The 21,116-nt window shown below is 38.6% G+C and overlaps 1 long non-coding RNA gene across 1 annotated transcript; it reads left to right on the top strand.

Moving 5' to 3' along the window:
• The first annotated feature begins 5,238 nt into the window (after positions 1-5,238).
• LOC147752022 (uncharacterized) lies at positions 5,239-8,851 on the top strand. The gene is made up of 3 exons (XR_015315242.1): positions 5,239-5,426; positions 7,982-8,261; positions 8,666-8,851. It is a non-coding gene; the product is annotated as an uncharacterized LOC147752022 (long non-coding RNA).
• The last annotated feature ends 12,265 nt before the right edge of the window (positions 8,852-21,116 follow it).

The following is a 21,116-nucleotide window of genomic DNA, read 5'->3' as shown; positions in this document are numbered from 1 at the left end:
TTAGACGAAAAGGCTTTTTGCAGGCGGTGACGACAAAAGACCTCTTGTGCGGATGCGAATGATGGCTGACACAGTAGCGACCGCAACAGCCAGTATGGCGTTGGTGGCAGCAACTGTAACTGACCAAAGCAACGCGTCGTTTGGCACCGACGGGGTCGGAGCTCTTCCTTTCCTTAGTACCCTCGCCAACGAAGGACTTCTTCTATGTAGTACTTCTCCACAACTTTGGTCGGGGTCATTCGTAGACACGATGTACTCCAGAAACAGACGTCTCGAAAATTTTACATGACCTTTAAATATAAGGTTTCAAGAAAAAATCACTGGTGTCATAGCCACACATTATAATAAATTAGAACCTTCTTTGAAGCGTGCATTCCATTCGGAACATCAGTGAGCAAGGTAAAATGATTTTCTGGCACTTAGTATCCTATGTGATCGACTAGCAAAGAAGATGATTCATTTTTTCTAAGGAAAACGCACATTCTAAATATAGTACAGTCAAAAAGCTTAAATCTCACTTGTGAAGTTAATAGTATTAAAAGTTGCTGGTAGATGGAGTAATTTATATTGTTTAAAGAATATCGTAGACGCATGTGAAAAATATGCTTTTCTTTGAGAGCCATCATCCACTGCTACTGAAATAAGCACAAGTTAAAATTGATTAAACAATTCTACAGCCGCGACCTTCTACGGACTTACCTTATCGTGGAAAATGAGTACTGCTGCCGGAATCAAACTGAGTGTAGCTCCGTAGATTGGACCGCTTTAAATGTTATCGAAAAAAAACAACGTGAAAGTACGCATAAAACTGTATCCAAACACAACGTTTAATTCAGTAGAATCCCGGAACCGGTAAGAAAGTACGTTTAAACTACCCAGAAGTCCTGTCTGAATTCACAGACAGCTCCTTCGCCGCTCGTATGTATGCTGTTACTTGACATGATTTTTTTTGTTTAACGAGGCTGAGCGTGAAAGCGGTTGAAAGCCGAGTAGTGAGATACGTTTTCCGGTTGGGGAGTGAAGCTTTGTGATCGTTTTCGGATTGCTGCAAGGCCTCCATACTTCTTCCTTGCCAGCATTTGTAATAGCCCACCATGCGCTCCTGAGCACATATTTTGCATGACCTAACCTTATTCGGCTACCGCCGTTTCGTTTGATTTATATATATATATATATATATGTATATATTTATATTACGTGGCCTTAAAGGTAAGTTTAGAGCTGTGATATAATGGTCACAGAACCTATTAGCTTTTTTCGTCTTGTTGGAATGTCACGCGTAATTGTCAAATGAGGCCCAGCCAATGGACGTCTAAATATACGTATGTTAATAGTGACCGCACTACCTTGTCAGGCTGCATTTGGTAATGTATTAACCTATAATGAAATTTTAACTAAACGAATATTCTGCAATGATATTATAATACAGTAATATTTTAAACCGATTTAGCTGGGTTTCTGTGTTGTAAAAAAATAGCAGGCCTCGATCAGCCTAGCCGAAGATTCCTGCTCCAGTGGCCTGGGTAAAAATTGACCTGCTTTCAATATTAGATAGTATCGTTACTACAAGCACCCAGTCACTTTCAAAGCGTTTAACAAGAGACAGAAACTCAACAAGCCCTATTGAAAAAATTCACAGCCATAAGGTTTTCACAAACATAAAGGGAGATGCCCAATGATTAACAATTAGAGCTCACACAAATGGGCTGCAATTCAGCAAAATAGACCGGGCTGTATATCACAAACACTATAAAAGCAATTTTAAAAACTCGATTTATCGCATGCAATGCTCAGATCAAGCTGAAATAAGTAAATTTCCTCTATACTAAATAGCGCATTTCACTACCCTGAAAATCGAGCCCGTCATCTCCTCAGTATCCGCATAAAGAGACAAATCGTTGCGCTTCAAGGTAGTGGCAAGTGAATAGCAATGCGACACAGGCATACGTTTTTATATGCAGAGATTTTTATATGTAAGTCGGTAAAATAAATCGTTCTCGGCCTACCTAGCTCCACCACCGCCATAATTTCGTTTCCATAGCTAGCACGAGATCGCAGTTAATTCTGGGTCGCCGATTGCTTCTTTTTTTTTTTTCCGATATTTTTTTCGCCTGAGTGGGTCGGTCTGATCTGTGTGGTTTGTCTGTTTCACCACAATGGTGAGGCTCTTCAAAGCATACATGGAATTAAGTTATACTATTTTAATTTTAGAAAAAAAAATGTATATATATATATATATAATGATAATATCACGTGAAGATTGTCTTAATCTGGAGAAGATGCGAGTGATTCTGCTAAGGTCTTTGTCGTGTTAAACATAATAACTTATAGTGACCTATCGTTAAATTTGTAAATCGAATTAATTCATTGGCCTAATTAATAATGTCGACAAATAGATTTTTTATATAATTTCTATGATATTTACTATATCCAAGCTCTGGACCTCCTATTAATTTAAACAGCTATATTTACTTATCGGCAGACGAATACGTATCTATTACAGTTCACGCCGAGTTCAAAGAAATTGGTTATGGTCTCCAATCAACGATCAAAATCTATTTTTTTTTTTAACGCAGAACATAGAGATGTCTCATCACGGTCCATAGCTAGCCTGAGTTACGGATTTACTGAAGATTTGATTCAGAAGTCATTGGGTGAATGGACATCCGAACGGCGGCTATTTTCAAAGGTGCAGTATCAGTTCATTTAGATCAACGAGACGACGATTGAAGTTAGAAATTCTGATTAATATAAGCGCTTACTGATGAAAGCAATTTAGAGATTGTTCGATCAGCAGAAAATAGTTTTGGCTCCAGAGCGAGTTGGTTGGCTGCTGAACAGGAGAGATGGGGGCATGGAGGCGCAGATTTCAGACGGGATAGCAACTTGGTGGATCGAAGTCGCAAACGGATACCGCGTTTGCGTCATTTCAGCTGCAACGAAAACGTTATTACTTAGGATATGTTTCTATTAACAGCAGCCATTGCAACGGTGATAATCTAAATATTTGTAATGGCTCAGAAACCATATCTGTAACCATACAACTATTGACGTTTATAAAAAAAACTAACTGGAGTTTTAGTATAAAGATTGTTCCAGATTTTCTGTAACAATTCCGAGTTTTGCATTTAATAACCTGTATATTTCACTTCAAATTACGTATACGAAAAGAGTTATCTCTTACGAATTAAACAATATATTCAATTTATTATTTTGTCTATACAACTACGTATATTGGCACATGTGTATCTGTATGTGAATGTGCGTGTTAATCTAGGCTTCATTGATGACTGAACGATGTCTTGCACTAGTTGTAATTGCGGCGAAGACCTGTAATTTAAGCTACGATAAAATTATGTTACAAATGTTCTTCAAACGTGTTTCCGAAACCTTTATATATATATATATATATATATAGGCGTTTAGTGGAGGTCGTGCTTGTTGCTACGGAACTTGTCCGCCTGGATGACTACCTGATTTTCTAGCAAGAAAGGAACACGTTCTTACTAACGTTTTGGTTTGACATTATTCAAAAGTATCATAGGAAATTAGTAAATTTCCTGTATCCTCAATTATGAGGCTAAATGAGTGCCACAAACCGGACGAACCCCAGCAAACCCCCCAGTGAGAGCTAGGAGGCGAGGGATGTTTAACTAAGTGTATTAGAATTTATTTTCAAATTATAATACGATTTATATGAAGTTTTTTTTTCTTCTATATAAGACAGAAATAAGTCTCTCTGACATTTCCTTTTGTGTTAGTTAATAACAAATATGTAGTAACAGTGGTTGGCTAGTTTTTGTCGGTGTCTCTGATGCGCTAGCGCGGGGTCTATTTCTGCATTTTTCTAACCTATTCTCGAAAATAATGACGATCTGATTCGTTCAACTGCTAAACCATAATCGATTTGCACCAGACTCTATATTTATAATATCTAAAAAGATTTATTTTAGTTAGGACATCGCGTCATCGTTTCGTTACTTTTGTTGCAGACTGGACTTACATTATGTTGGTCTCCGTGCAGTCAAAAGCCAGAGATCAAATTATAGTTTACTCGAAATCAAACTGCTATATGTACGTTCGTGCTAAAACGCTTATGTGTCAAACGATGGCATGAGACGGGAGATAAATGTTGCTTACGACAGGCAGGAGTTTGACACTAACATAAAATGTAGATCTCTATCGATCTGGGGGGTCCGGTTGAATAGAACGTTCAAATGGATCCCATATATCCAAAATGACAAACTCTTCTACAACTGGATACAAAAATGAGGTACAACAAATTTGAGATGAGTCACCAGACTATTTGAATGCAATTGTCATAAGACAAACAGATATGACAATAATGTTCTATAGCCACACGAAAATTGGACCGTTGATTGCGAAATAGAAGCATTTTTGGAAGCCAATGCTAAAATGTACGTAGTCCAAAACATTTTTTAAGCCTTCTCTGAGTCCTAACTGAGACAACATGTATTTTTATTCTAGGGATTTATTCTGGTGCACTGAATGCTCGAGAGCAATGGGTATCTTAACTCGCACATAAGTAACTATTAAAAATTTATAAGATTATTCATTATTATTAATAAGTGTATTCTATTATATTATATATATGATATATAATATATTCATAACAATATCATCGTAAAAAATTAAATGGAGCACTTTATTTTGTGCTGCATTCTAACAATAACAGTGCACAAGAAATAAGTTTTTCCTCGATCATTTTTGACCGCCTTAAGACTTTGACCTTAAGCAATCTATATAATACATAATAAAGATCCGTTGCATTTGATACTGTTCAGTATTCACCTTGCCGATGCCAGGTCTGGCTAACTTCGGACAAAGACACATAAACATAGAAGCTTCTAATTAAATCAACATACCTCACTTGATCATTTTAATCTAGCGGTTTGATTTTAGGCTAAAGGTCGTTTAAGATAGGTATTTTGCAACACGTTTATGTCAATATTATTATAATTAGCCTATAGCTGGTTAGAATGCAGATAAGAAGAAATCACTTTAGAGCAGTTGGTAAGTAATCCTCTCACTTTATATCATCGTTCTAAGATATTTTTATCTTTCCAGGTAGAAGATACATTTGTATGGTAACTTTCCACTAACGACAAAGCAGGATTCCACTTAAAGCAGCCGTGACAAAAGTAATTAAGGGCAGAATTGCTATTGATCGTGCACTTTGTCTGCCTTCTGCCTGCACCTCCTCCCCCCCCCCCCCTCTGCGATGCCCCTTTGACGTTTGTGATATAGGCTATGAGAAGCTGGTACTCCAAAACGAAGCTGTGGTTACGAATCAAGGGGTTTTTTATGCTTTTTCAAGGAGACGCGCATCGTTGGAGTTCTTGATGGCGAAGAACAAGCAATGGATTTGGTATTTCCGAAAACATCAATGCTACGTCGTTGAAAAGGTTGTTACCAATTGTTTTGTCGTCACATTTAATGATTTTTAAGCGCAGTCAATAATGTTATATTTGATGTATCGGTTTCACTATACAATAAACTATAAAATAGACGAAATGAGGCTGGAAAACAGTTAACGAAACCAAATCTTTATATGCGTTTTCGTTTCCGAAACGTCTTTAATAAGTTAGAAGTGCCTAGAGTATATCTAATAAACTTGTGCTCCATTCTACACGCTTCTTAAGCTATCCCTAATTAATGGATTACCCACCCAGCGTTACATCTCTCGAATATAATTACTTTAAATTTCCAACACCCGTCAACGACGGACGCATACTATATAACCTGTGTAAATAAAGAAAAATTATATCTACGCAAGGCTTCTAAAGTCCTCTTTAGTAACACTTGTTAGAAGCATGCTGGCCAAAGTATTTAGTTGAGCTGTTCGATAGACTTGTTAGATATCAGCTGTCTGAGTACGACGTGAAAAATATGGTTAAATAGGGGTGCTACGTGCGTACACAGATCGGATGTTCTAAAAACTGTCCTTTCGTGTCCTTGAGAACTCATAAATTGTCGGCAATAATCATTTATAGCGCAACTTCAACACTAAGGACATGACCTCGGAAGTATAGTCAGATACTGTGAAGGACACCATCTGTTTATGGGAAAGAAAGACAGTTTGCAAATATACGTACACCGAAACCGTTGACAGACGTGACCAACATATAAATCAGGCTGCAGACTTAGTAGCATTGTAATCAACTTTATCTGCATTTTTCGATCATCGCAGTCCAAGCAAGCTTCATCTAAACGATACTTTATTAGATTAAAACATTTCATTTTACTTTATACATGAACATACGCCGGAAACAATATCTACGATGACGATCAGAGGCGGTTAGAACCGTTTAAGCCAAATGTGCTCCATTTAGTATACTTCATCATTTTGGCTCGTCCGCCGTTCTCTAATACCATTTGCACAGCGGAAATGGCTCAGTGTTTACGCAGACAAAAGCCACCCAGCCGACCCCTTGTTGTTATGCAAAACAGCTTTATATAGATTCTAGATTTTTTCTGTTTCTATTGTCTATAATATTTTTTATATACCTTTATAACAATTTTTGCAACAAAGGTATTTCTCCTCGGACAACACATAGGAGAACATGTGTATATATAGATTATGGTTCGTTATCTTATGACTTGTTCACGTTGACCTATGTAAACATACGATAGTATTTAATTTATTATTAAACTAAATAATTTAATTAGGCACGAATAGAAGCAGTAGATACGAAACCTTGTATGTAGTTACTGTCACGCGCCTAAAAGCTCTTGGACCTCTTAAAACGCTCACAGTAAATGGAGAAGATACAATTCGACATTCGTTAGATAGAATTTGAATTAAAGATTCGAGATCGGTTGGACGGCATTCGAACGAGCTCAGAATATCGGATAAACGTTTTATATTACTATCATTGTTAGGTTTCCATTTTTCGTACCGAAATATGATTTTTATCCAATGAAGGCACAAACTGCACAGAGAAATCGCAGGTGGCATAGGTTGAATGCTGCTTTCGTCCATTTATATTTAAAAAAAGGATAAAGGCTGTTGTTCTTTGGGACATTCACTCAGGCTATAGCCATTGGCGGATACTGGGCATACGTGGCCTTGAGATGTATCACCGCATCGTTCTGTTTGTGCCTGCTACGTAGGGCGTCGCCAGGTACTACCGCGTCGTTCTCTAGATTGCAATGTAGCCTAATCGGTTGTAATGAATTACATTTTGGCCAAATGATAAAAAGTTTGCTCAAGGGTCGTATCGGACACAAGCGATCCTCAAAGTTGAACCTGTTGTTCTCTTCTACGACGCAAAAGAACAGCGAACTCCAGCTAATTGAGGTGTCCATCACGTCGAACTGCAATAGTAACTGCAATAAAGGCAATAGCAATAACCAGGCCGTCGTTCGCATTGGCTCAACGTTGGAACATGAACAACTTTTACCGCTCAGTTTTACATATATTGTACGTGTTATTTTAGGAATCGATGCGTTAAGCAACTTGGAATTGGGTTATGAGCTTTAGCAGCGTTAGCACTAAATAGTTAAAAAAAAAAAAAGTGCACACTTTCCTGAAAGAGCTAACTATAGGTAGATTGATAACTAATAATAATATCAAGAATTATATTTATTTGGAATTACATCAATAAAGCGCTGACCCGATGATTGCTAATTAGCTTGCTTTCACCCGGGAATAACTCGTCCATGACCTCACTGTATTGGCCAGCTGAACAGCTTGACCCTGCTTTAAAGCCCCGAAGTCGTTGCGCACCTTCTAGGTTGGAGGATCGTATCAAGGAGGATCGTAAAACCCTGGCTATATTTCGACTTCAGCCGTTGCGTCGAACCGATACACCTTTTACTATTAATGCATAGCCAGAACGTTGGAGCTGTCTAAAAGAGCAGATGGGCAAATCGCCTTAATCTAACGATGATAAATGGCAAAAGCTAACGATATGCGTATATCCACTAAGTTCTTTTTCTGTGCCATGAATTTTTCCAGATACGAAGCCATTCCAGTACACAGTTGATACAAGTAGCGTTCCGGGTGGCTGTGGCTCAAGTGGTAGGACAATTCGAATTGAACAAGTGCTTCAGCTATTTTTCTATCTCAGGATTAAAAACGTTTCCTACCGATTTACTATGCCACAAAACCACAAGGCTCCCCATCTCTTTTTGTACCCGGATAAGCTAGATCTCTCGTCGAGCTTCAAGGTCGACTCCTGCCGTCGGCTCGTCTAAAAGGATCACTCGAGGACCTCCCAGTATTGCTAGGCCAACCGGTAACTTTCGCCTGTTCCCGCCACTGAACTACATAAAAAAAAAAAAACATAATTAAACAAGAACGCACCATGGAACGGCAATCAAAACGAATACTTTTAACTACAATGTATAATATACTAGTAAAGTTCATAGACCAAGCATGAAAAAGAAACACACAACTGATCGAGGATCCAGGTGACAAATTTAAGTTGAACGTTCCGTTATCTTAACCAGCCTAGTATTTGTCATCATCTAAGTGACTATTTAATTGGTTGATTTTCTCCATAAATCTAGATGAATTAAAGTGACAACATTTAATACGGTGGCCGCCGTTTATACAGTGGTTTTGTTCATCTTTGAAGTGAATGTGCCTTGGAAGACTCCTACCTGTAACTATCAGTTTGTTTGTCGGCGTACATTTCAGGATCACAAATCCTGATAAGGAATAACGCTAGATCGTCAGCTTTACTTCATGAAACGCCACGAAGTAGGCAGAACAGGCCCGACGGATTGTGGGCAGTAACCAATTTCTTTTTGAAACTAATACATCAATAAAAGGCCCATTATATAATATATAAACAAGCCTTATAGTGTAATAAAGCAGACTTGCTTTATTTCGTCCGGATATCTCCAATTGGCAAGCCGTTATTTTAGTAATCAGAAGGGCCTTCTTTAAGGATTATCATGAATTTAAAATGATCGCAATCGACTTTTCAATTTTGTGGCCACAGCGTCTTCCACGTTCCTGAGCTTCTTCTTGCTTGTGAACAACTTGAGCAGCATTCTAAAAACGGCTTTTGACCTTAATAGATGGTCAAAAATAATGTAGAGCGTCCAAAAACCATTTTAAACAAGAAATCTTATCAAGGGTTTGTCATTATCAGGTTACCCTTTTGACGCTTGCCTTCAAGCTGCAATTGCTGATGAAAGCGTCACCGCCCGACGTCAACAGATCTCCACTGAACATTCTAAATGTCGTGATTTTACCGGCTCCATTAACGCCCAGTAACCCGAAGCCCTCGTTTTTTTAACCCTGAAGCAGAACGTTGTAAACGTAAACGGTATGACGTTTACTGTTGGCGAGAGCCTAGAACTAAGTCCGTTTAGCCTGACATATAGCGTTAAGGTTATGATTATTGGCGCAATATTAAGGGATAACGGAAAGCTAACGATTTACATGTTGATAAACACGGCTTATACAAGACAGGCTGAAAGTTATCTTGTGCATTTACCTGAACAAAATATCCTTGACGATTTCTAATCTTACATATGTTTTAGACAATTTGTGGGCTGCCATGGCAACACCATGATCTATTGTCCCAGTGATTATTCCTTCTACCAAGTTGCTTTCCTGAAGGACGGACGTGCATCCGCCGCTCGTGGATGATTAGCTTCTTTTTCCGATGCCCCTAGGAATATACCTAAGTCCATTGAAATTAATAGGCTAGTAAATAACAAATAGAAGCGTAACATTATTATTTCTACCCTTAATGAAAATATGTTTGTGATTTGCTTCACTAGCAAAGTTTGACTGTAAGATTCAAGATCATGCGATTTATTTAGTTATTTTTTAGACACGTGTTTAGGTGATCCAGTTTATTTTAAATTAAAATGGGAAAGGAGAAAATCTACGAAAATTTATTGTGAAGGACGTTTACTATACGTTTTGAGCAGCTAATGGCATTTTTAGCAAAGATTGAACGTTGCTTCATACAGGAATAGTGATGAAAAGCAACTAAAAACAAGCACTAACGAGTAAGATCATCTTCCGGCCGGCTCCAGCTTCCGTAACAAATGCCGATTTTCGATGGTAACACATCGCCTCGCTGTATTCCGCGGTCGGACACACTGGAAAAGTATATTTTTCGGTGAAACCAGTCCGGTGAACCAGCCCTTCTTCGATACAAAAACGCAATTTGCTCGAAATGTCTTGGACTATTTTATAACTATCGCAAAAAAGATCTGTAGTGCTTTCTATCTAGCGTTTAAAAACATAAATAAAAATCCAGTTACAATTGTTGTTTTTACTTTTTTGGTTGGCATGAATAATTGAATTTCAAAACGCTTTACGATCTGAGTTAAGCGAGTAGTTCCCATAGTGAAAATTCGCATTTGAAAAGATAGTGTAGTAGAAGATGAGAACATGAAAGTCAAAGTTACTGAAATATTAAGTAACTTTACCACTATATCAATCTGTCGAAAAGAGGTTTTTTAGGACCAAACGTGAACCATGTTTAGGACACATCAAAACGGGTACCAGCCTAAAAAATGCATCAATTATCTATGAAATGTTTGCACAGCCAGCTAAATTACCTATTGTTCGGGCCTACGATACAAGTGGCTGTTATCGTAAAACAAAGATCTGGCGGAGTTGTTATATAAGTGTAGTTCGCATTTGAGGGAGTACGTTCCATATGAATATATCGATCATTTTCATTGATCTTGATTTTCTGTCTTAATCAGGATGCTTATTAAATGGCTTGGTCGAATCAGTGCAATAAAGAAAATATTCTATATTCTCTACAAGCTCCTCTCTACTCATAAACTACATATAAACAGCATTATCCATACAAATATCATAAGTTCTAGGCAATATTAATTTTCTTTACATATATATGTATACATATTACTTACGAGTGCGTAAACGTGGCCTACCCACGAGAGCAGCATTTGTTAAGGAAGTCTCTGTTTTCTTCGCGGGTGCAAAGCTCTGTCCGCCGACGTGAATCTCTTGGCATACTCTCTTGAGCTTCACGTTAAGATGAAGATTGGCTAGACCAAACTGCGGTATGAAACATACAGCATCTGTGGATGTTTTCAAAGCTGCAGAATAACGATTCCCACGCAGTCGACCAAGCAATTATAGCATTGCGATGATGAGGATACCGATCATTCCTGTGTAGCTAGACAAATGTCATAAAGAGAGCATCAGAATCTCTATCGGACTTGGTCTATCGGCGGCGGCGGCGGCGGCTCGAGTGAGGGGAATTCTGTAGTACCTTCGCGTCTCACATACGAAAATGGGACTTGTCAGCTCCGCTATAAATCAACCCACCTAAGTAACCCTAAACGGAGACCAGTTCAAGAGCTAAAATAATTATAATAATATCGATCTTACTAGATATGCTTCCACTTCCATAATGTTGTCTACTAATACTAGACACAACGATGCTTATCGGCAAATATACAAAAAAACATTATCGATAAGAATCCCGACGGTACGAAAAAGTGTAGGACAGTGAGATGGTGACGAACCCACAGAGATAAAGCAGAGATCACAATATCACGTAGAGAAATTTTTGTTTCCTCTATATCGTTTCGTGTAATTCAGAAACGGGTTACATTTAGTAGCAGCTTGATGTTTATTTTAAATTCTGTAAACCAAAACCCTCTGTCTACGTATACGATACCGTAGATTTAGTAGTACGATCTCTGGATGAATTGTGCGATCTAATTAGTGTCGTTTTCGTGTGTAGATACGTAATTATAAATCTAATCAAATGCTGCTCGAAGTATTCAAGGAAGTTGATCATCTTGTCCAGTTTGGGAAGTTCGAAGTTCGAGTCTGATAGTGTATTCATACCTCATAGCAGCTTCTATCGCAACGAAACCTCCTACAAAACGTCTTGCCACTTCACCAATACAGCGCTCATATCAGCGTTCGTTGATCACACGCATCCTATAGCGCGTCGCTATCGGCGTAAACAACATTATTATACATGACTATTCTTAAGCAACAAACAATTCCCCCTGTACTCAATCATCTTCAGTGAAACAAAGTAAACAAGCTTACCAGGCTCCAGCATAGACATAATATTTGTAGTGCATGTCATCTCTCAATATAAACCTAACCCCTACATTCGAACCACATGGGATTTACGGTGACTATCTAAGGGGGAGATGAGAATAGATAACTAATTATCTTATTAAGTATTTTTTTTTTTAGATAACGAACGATCCAGAGCATATCATACTTCCAGCTGAAAGAAAGGTAATGGGTCGCCCAATACATCGACTTGTTCCATCGCAAGATGGTCTTTTCTCGATGAAGGTCTTGCAAGATTCGTCGTGACTGAGGACACATTCTTGCTATTGGCTCATCCAGGATTATCGCCTGTCTTAAAAACCCCATCGTAGCAGTAGACAGAGTCCGTTAATTAACTCTTAAAGGTTGACAAAAGATATGCCGATTTACTGTTCAATGAAAAACATGCACATCCTTCACTTGAAAGCGTTCGAAGCTACGTCGTTTGTTAATTATTTAAGTAAATGCACCGAACTTCCCCCAATCAGCGCACTGGCAGTCGACAGTTTTCGCTTTATTCCTCGTGATAATTTCTTGGAAAGAACGTCCACTTTGGGCTTTAGCTAGAATTTTCTCACTAGCTCAGCCGTCTCCTCTCTAACGGCTGCAATGGTTGCACCTTTGATGTGGCCAAAGAACAGAAGATGTTCACGAATCTTTTGGAATAGTGAACAGTTAATTAACGTAGTTTCATAGGAATAACCTCTTTATCTTAGAGTAAAGCATCTTTGAATAAAGTATTTGCAGACGCTACAATAGCGACGGGAACTACGAGAAAACGTGGACTAATAAGTCAGTCAGAATGTAATCTTATACGACCAAAATAAATGATTTTGATACACAAAATGCCACCCCATGGCGTGCCAGTACTGTATTCTTTTGAATGCCCGTATCCGTTAACGTAAAGTTAGGAGGAAAGAGACCCGACATGTGTATCAATAAAGTTCAAGTAAGCTAAAATGCAAATAAAATACCTATGTTACCCCGAAGTATAGACGACCGATGGGGGGTGACAGCGTGATTCACTCTGTCGACAATAATTTGCGTTCATAGTATTGTTTCGACTGTGCGTCAGATCGAAACCGGAAACTATGTCCTTCCTTAGGTTGCGACATCGCACGCTGAAGGTACGCATCGGACACTTCTATTGACAAATTATCCAAATATTGCTTCTTTTTTTGGTACAATTAGTATCATAGCTATACTTCACCGGTAAGGACGTCCATTATGGTAGTTTTCTCTGCGCCCTTGTGCCCAAGTACGACTCAGATCTCGCTCCCAAACATCTTCAAACTAACGCAGAAGCGTGCCATACACGTCCTGAATGCATCAGACACATTGTAACCTAAATTCATTGGGTTACCATAGTATTATTGTTATTATTTTTATCACTGTATAAGCCGAAGACACTAGCCAATGTCCTAGATACAAATAACTTGCGTCGCCAATTTGATACAATCATAGATGTTAAGTTGCGGTCGAAGTTCTGTTGGTTTCCATTAGAAAGCTCTTTGGAGCTTTTTCGGATATTTTAATGGAACACAAATACGAGGCGTTTGAAAAAAGACTCTTCGCCAGTTGATACGGCCATCCTTGATGCCTGAACCAAAGAAGGCTAGTATCTTGTGAGCTGAACAAGACGATAACGGCAATCTCGCAGAACAAAGAAGATGCTGTCATGCAGGTTAACAGAATTAGAAGCGAACATCCTACTTCAAAAGTAGACTGAAAATGTAAAATTTTGGATTTATGGACTTTTTGAAGCGGTACAGTTGGCAGCGCACGATTCGATAAATGCTTTTCAAATAGATCCCACGAGTCTGTTTCTTCCTCGATATCGATTAAATCAGGAGACTTTTTTTTTATTGAGTAGGATTTCTTGTAGACTAGTAATGTGACATAACGAACCGTTATTATTGGCATCACTCGTTTAATTAACGTGTTGTCTATTCCTTGGATAGAATCACTCACAATAAAAACTTCATTGAGCTTTACAGATGAACTGTTAAGCAGTTAAAATGTTGCTATTACATTAGAGTGTCACACATAACACACTGAGATTATCAAGATTTTTGTCAGAGCGTAAATGTCGAATAAATACCTTTCTGGCAACAATATCAGTCACGGCACCCAACCCACCTTGTGGAACTCTAAAGCAATGTACATATCATTGTTATATTATATGAATTACTTGCCTCCTATCTGTCTCGGAGTAATCATACTATGTAGGTATAGACTAAGTAACAACAGAAATAAGCCAAAGTGCCAAAGACATTAAACGGTAGCATTTACTGCGTGCGGGTGTACTTAGTTGTAAAATCATTTTTTACCCAAGCAGAAGCCCAATTCACAACCTTTGACCGAGTTAGCAGGTAAAATTTTTATGTTATTAAATATACTCAAAGGTTTTTATGTACAGATGAATAGTCATAAGACCTGGTAGGCTGAATTTTCTCTTCGTACCTCCTGATTCGCCCACTTTAAAGAGATGTTTAGGTATTTCGATCTGCCATGGCCACACGTTGTCAAGGTAGGTCCATAAATGCAGCACGCTGCAAACAGCGCTTCCACAGCAACATCCAGGACAATGTTACCTTCGAGGATCGCTGCCTCGTAGAGCGTTGGCTACTGAGCGCCCACGTCTGACTGTATGTAAAGTAATTACAAATCCGCGTTATTCCCTAAGAAAATATATCTGCAAACCACATATTTCATTGATTCTGTGCCACTCATTCTAAGAATTACCGCTTCGCAGAATCCCTCGGAACAACAGCGGGTGTTTGGCTCCCTGCCGTATGGTGATATGTTATAATTATAGCTTTGAAAGTTATAGAAAAAATATTCATAAACTAATGGTCTTCAAAAGATAGCGACAGCCTCACAGAAGATAATGAGCTTGAAAAACCAATACAGTTCGGAGTTCGGCATAAATAGCGTGCTTAGTGGCTTTGTTGATCTCGAAATCTCTCGGTATCGGCTCTGCTGGACGAAGTCCAAAATGTCAAAAAACATAAATAGCGAAAGAAGCCGGCACAGGATACTGACAAGTGCGTCGAATACCACACGTATATCTATTGATGGTTCTGTTGTATTTAATGGAGGTGTTACTATATCGATGTTTTTTTTCTTTCGTGTCGTATAGCATTTTACAATAGTTATTTTGCCAAGCTTGTAGGGCTAAGTTCAAACGAATTTTCTTCCTTTTTTAATAGACTACTAACGGCCTCTAATGGATCTAATTGTGAGAAATATAAGATATAACGTGGCAGTAACTGCACACAGTGTAAAGGAATAAGGAAGGATCCGAATTTGTAAGAACCGTCTGTCCCCTTCGAAGAGGAGCCTGAAAAACGGACGGATAAACAATGGTTCTAGAACGTCAACCTAAAAGGACTAGGTTAGCAACGTCTGATACTTAATATCGTTAATTACCTCAAAACATAACCAACTTTCTTTCTTTATTTAATAATGTTTTCAATTCAGTTAGGGGTGTCGCATGGTAAATTTCTGATCTGATTAGTAGTATACATCTACCGGTTTACCATTAATGGCAAGAGATTTCAAACTCGGCCCTACAAATATACAGATGTCGGTAACTTGTAAGTTGCGCGAAATGTTACACTGCTTGATCCCTAGCGTCGCTTTTCAAATATTAAATACGACGTTCCGCCATTCTGCAGTGTATCCACATACGGATGGCACTCACTTCTACACTAGTTCCAATAGCACTCATGAAGCTATCTGACAGTAGGTAATTTTTTTTTAACTGTTTTTAAAAGGTCCCTGTCATTCTGATTATGTCATGAATGACAGACATATTTCAAAAGCGTTGGGTCGTAACGAGCAGGCCGAAAGCCTAGTAAATACGATGACGACTACGACTAATCCCAGCAGCATCGTGACGAATTCATTAAAGAACACGTACGCCCAGCCTGACAGTCTCATCATGCGAAGATACTCTTTAAATTGCCAAAAGATCATATCGAAACGACAAACGATCTCTCGTTAATAGATAGAAATAATCAGATATGTACACAAATGAGGACTATATTTATGTCGACCATGCCTCTATAAACTCATAAAATTACTAGACAATTTTACTCTGTAGACGAAAAACTAGTGTAACTGAAAACTATGAAATCACTGATGGAATCATTCACGCGAACCAAGTGTCTGTATTAAATTTATTCAAAGTCTAGATTTTCGTAGAACCCATTGAGAAATCGTTCCGGGATTCGTTTTATGTCAACCGATAGTAAACACTAAATGTTGATATTTTACTTTATGGAATTGTTTATATTGCCTGTCGAAGCGAACAAATGAAAAATAAAAACACTGTTATTATAGAAGTAGGGAATAACTAATCGAATGCAACAGACCCTTATTCGTGAATGTTTACCATGAACGATCTGTCGAATATATCGTACGACGAACAGGGTCCACGCTACGCTAAACGAACGACCATTTAGCCATTTCGAGTACAGGAATCGAGGCACGTAAATCCGTAGAGTTTACGTATATTAAATCAATGAATAAAAAAGTACAGTGATCAATACGGGCGCAACTTTGTAGCGAGGAGATGGTTAGTATCATATCGTACAAGTGTTATAGGGAACAGGTGGGCATGCTATGTTTAAATGTGGCGCATACAGGTTTGAATATTGGAAAATTCATGGATCCACTATAGCATCATTACCTTGTGTCGAAAATGGCTTTCCCTTTCTAACTTGTACCTTTTTCTATACAACATACATAAACGAAGGGAAAAATGCGCATATATGAGAAATTGCGGCCGCAACAGGAAGCCAGCAAAAACAAGCAAGTCTTCGCGTGTCTATTCGATAGACTGAGACGATTTTGGCCTTCAATAATTTAACTTTACTATATTATATAATATGTGCCTTTTCCAGAGCGTCTGTCAGTTCCACTAAATCTTAGTTAAGTTTACCTACAGGTCAAACTCCGATGTCATAATAGTTCAGGCAAGACCTTACTATCCCTATGCCTTGAACCCTTACTGGGGTGCAGAACAGACGTTTTGTTTCACACTGGTCCCACGTTGGATAGAATAAGACGCACCTAACGTTTATCTACGCATGTACACTGTGTCTAAAAAATCATTGCGTAAGTTGTGCACGCATCAGTACGCATTGCTAGACACGAAGCTGCCTTATTTTAATTACAGATGATTTAATCGTTAACGAGTTTGAAAAAGTACATCTACCAATTCCATTACCAATAGAAATTCAATTACTGTATTTTTTTTTACTTAAATACAACTATAATATTCGAGTTGGTGGTAAATAGATTTGCCTTATGTTTTACCACCAACCAATGCTTCGGCATCCTTCACTTTAAGCTACGTTATAGCTAAGGTTTCTCTTGTCCATCTTCCTAAATTCAATTGCAAGCGCCATTTTACCTTTCTTGAGCTCGTTGTTGAGCTCATTCGCATCTTTGAGTGACTCACTCGAAAGTCCGGCTGCAGGCATAAATTGATCCAATTATTATCAAGTATTGTGTTATTAACACTGTGCTCTCTTAAATATATATAAATATAGATGTTATTCTAAGATTGTTTTTAGTTCACGACTGTCAGAATGCCTAAGCGCCCCACAGACACTCCACAGAAAGAGGCATATGTATGCCCATGTACATGCTAGATAACGAGAGGGGCGAATGCGAAAAATACGTTGTACTCAATCGTATTATTTCGATGGCTATTTCAAACGCACACTACCATTTTCATATAGTTTATAATTAATCATGGCGGATGCCCAAAGAAGCCATTGCTCTCCTGGAGCAAATGCAAAGTAATTTAATAATCTGACCCTGTCCCATTTTGCTTTGTCGTTAACTCTGCTTTTCTTAACCTGTATCTTAAGCTTTGTACCTATAAAGTGATGCATCGTAGTGCTAGAGATGAAGTTAACGTGAGACCAGGTCTTTTTAGACAGAAATATTTCTACCGCTATACGTCTATTGAACATGCGGTTTTCGTGTGGGTTGTTACCGTAGGTACTAACAATCTGCAAAGGCTTCCTGAACGACATTTTCAGTGTAGTTCGTTTTTGGAGTGATGAGCACACGAGTATTTCCACTAATAAGTTGGCTGCTTAGGAAACTCCGGCTTGCACGCAGTACTGCGAAACTGCCGTATGTAGTCTTATTATTCCAAAGAGAACCATTCGGGTTTACAAATTCGGTATTTTGACTTCGAAGAAAAACCAAGACCCCTGTAGGAGAATGCAGCATACTAGTAATTCTTTCATCCTGAGGTGCATCTTACATGTGGTTAGAGCCCAGTGGTTATTAGCATACGCTCGTCTTCTCTAAACTCGTAAAAAGTACTTAAGGAAAATGTCCAGTAGTTTTTCAGCTCGTTTTCAGTATTTCAAACTTTAAGGAAGTATGGCCGAATGTATTTACGCACGATTGGAACACCTGGAGCTAATTCCCCAGTAATCCATAATTGAAGCCCAACTGTGAGACTCAGTTAACGGACCTCTCGGGACCACTGAAGGTTTGGCCGTTGGTTAAACTAGTACCCACTAAAGCACGATCCGCCGTTGTGACGACACGCAAAGGTTACGCACCGTTTCTCGCATTACTTCGGGGTTCTCGAGGAGGGAACAAGGCAGCCGCCAGCATTCTACGCTTGTTTCATGTCAACTAGTATTCTTCTACGTGCTTTTTTTCAGCTCTTCTTTCCTCCTCATGATTCTTTCGAGGAAAACTGAACCCGCTATCAACGTTGTTTTCATTCTTATCATACCTTCGAACCCGTCCTTGATCGTCACCTATGATGCCATTTCTCGTGCTAACTCCTGTCGGATGTCCCGCAGAGCTGAGCATCTAAAAACCGTGTGCTCGGTCCTATCCACTTCCACTTAATCGCATATAATGCACGTGTTTACCTACGTTTTGCCTGTTTTGAGCATATACGTTTGAAATTGATCGTGGTTCGTAAACGTCTATGTGACTTGGTCCATCAGCCCTTTGTGTGGTTTGTTATATCAACTCTTTAAATCTAGGATGGGACTAAGTACAGGATCCTAACCTTTGACCTAGTCCCTGATCCCAGATTTGCTCACATCCATTGCTACTGCTACTTCTGAAGGATGGCGGTCTGAAATGTCGTGAATGTAAATCGACATAGTGATACCGCTTGGTGCCTCCCATGTGCAAGCTGGTGTTATAGTGGCAACGTAGCCAGCACAAAGACTGGCTTTTACGAAGCTGTTCTATAGAATCGCGCTTAGATAAAATTTTCGCATGAACTCCGGTACGAATCTAAAACAAAGTGAAAGGTGCGGAAGTATGAATAAACGAGTGTGATCTAATGGAAAACAACTCTATAGGAAATGAATTGCATACCAATCAATTCCAGAGAGATTAGGAACTCAAGAAGAGCTCCGGTAGGCGATCTTTTGATACCCAAACATCTTTCCACAGCAGCACGCCTAGTTGTTTGCAAAATGTCGGCTGGAGAGACGCAGCCATCGAGGAATCTGCGTTCCTCGATCGGTGCAGGTGCTAAACACGTGTAATAAGAAGATTGCATTGTGGCGTCAACGACTCACTTAGGCACATACTTATCCGAGCTATATCTACCTTAACGAAAGAATGAATTTATATAAACATGTATGTATATATTGATATTAGCGCTTTTCCTTGTAATATAAGAAAAACATATTTGTCTTATAATATAAATTGACGTTCCCTGTTATGTTCAAAGGATAGAAGAGTGAATTTAGCCGTTGTCACGGCCGTTGAAACAACCCTAATCCATTATTGTCAGTATTTAATTAATTGCTACTAATTTGAATCATAATATATCCGAGGAGATAGATGTCCTCTTAAAGCTGCCACTGCGGAAACGTTCTGAAATTGGTGTGAAACAATAACGAAATTTTAACATTCAAAAGAAAACAGGAGCTTTCAAGGTAGGCGAAACAGATAGATCAAGTTCATTGGCTCAGAGTTCTTAAGGTCCTTTCATACGGCCTTCGTATGCAGACAGAACTGGTCTACAAATTCGGGACACCAAATACGTCTTCCCAATGTAAAGTAGCTGTGGACACGAATGTTCGCAGATCCAATACCTAAACCACTTTGTCTTGGAACGTGCCTCGAAGAGCTTATATAAATAAATCAAGATATCCTTGATCAACCATGTAGTAACGGCAGAGGAAAATTTATTGTTGAATAGGAAAAAGCGAGCTTCTATTTCCGATGCTACTATAAAATTATGCAATCAACATTGTTTGGCACCTTCTATCCCCATCCACCCTCCTAAATGTGGCCGTTATAACGTTGATCATTAGAGGCCTTACAGGATATTCCTTAACAATCTTTCTAAAAAGGTTAATACCTTGACAACAAAGTTGTCAAGAGGATGAGGCAGTTTAAATCGTATCGCTATTAACTAAACATGTTCACTCAATCTTTAAAGCGTATTATCTTCTAAAAAATCTAAATCTACTTTGAAGCTCTCCAAAAAATAATCCTGTATAATAATCCTACAATACTAAATGTTAACTATTAAAATCTGTTCAAAAATTAATTACATTGATTTCAAAAAAATTAAATTCATTCAAACTTTTTTACGGGACAAATTACATTAATTGACAAAAGCCGTATTCGTTTCAGCGTTAACGTGTGAATGTCCTCTTGTCTAGGTAATGTACAAATATTAAGCTAGACAACTAATGGTCCGCATTAATATAATAGAGGCATTGTCAGTATTTTCAGGACATTATAACTGAGGTCTATCACCGAGATGACCTTCATGATGTTCTTCAATGAGCCCTTTGTCCATAACAACTCCTTTAATTTGATTGAATATTCAACTCCTAGCAACCTCGCATGTCACATGCTCTTTGCTACCGATCACCGATTTTGCAGATACCCCCCGTTATGCCGCATTTCTATATGTAGAAATTCCATCTTTAAATCTTGGCTTCTGTTCAAGGACCTTCTAAGTGATAATTTAACAAGTTATCTGTATGCTCGTACGTACTCAACTACGATAGCGTAGTAACATACGATGTAATATTCATTAATGTGA

The sequence above is a fragment of the Varroa jacobsoni genome, unplaced genomic scaffold (genome assembly GCF_002532875.2).
Source record: "Varroa jacobsoni isolate VJ856 unplaced genomic scaffold, vjacob_1.0 contig00432, whole genome shotgun sequence".
Taxonomy (NCBI): Eukaryota; Metazoa; Arthropoda; class Arachnida; order Mesostigmata; family Varroidae; genus Varroa; species Varroa jacobsoni.
Note: the sequence above shows the minus strand (reverse complement) of the source record. Positions and strands in the feature narration are given on the sequence as shown.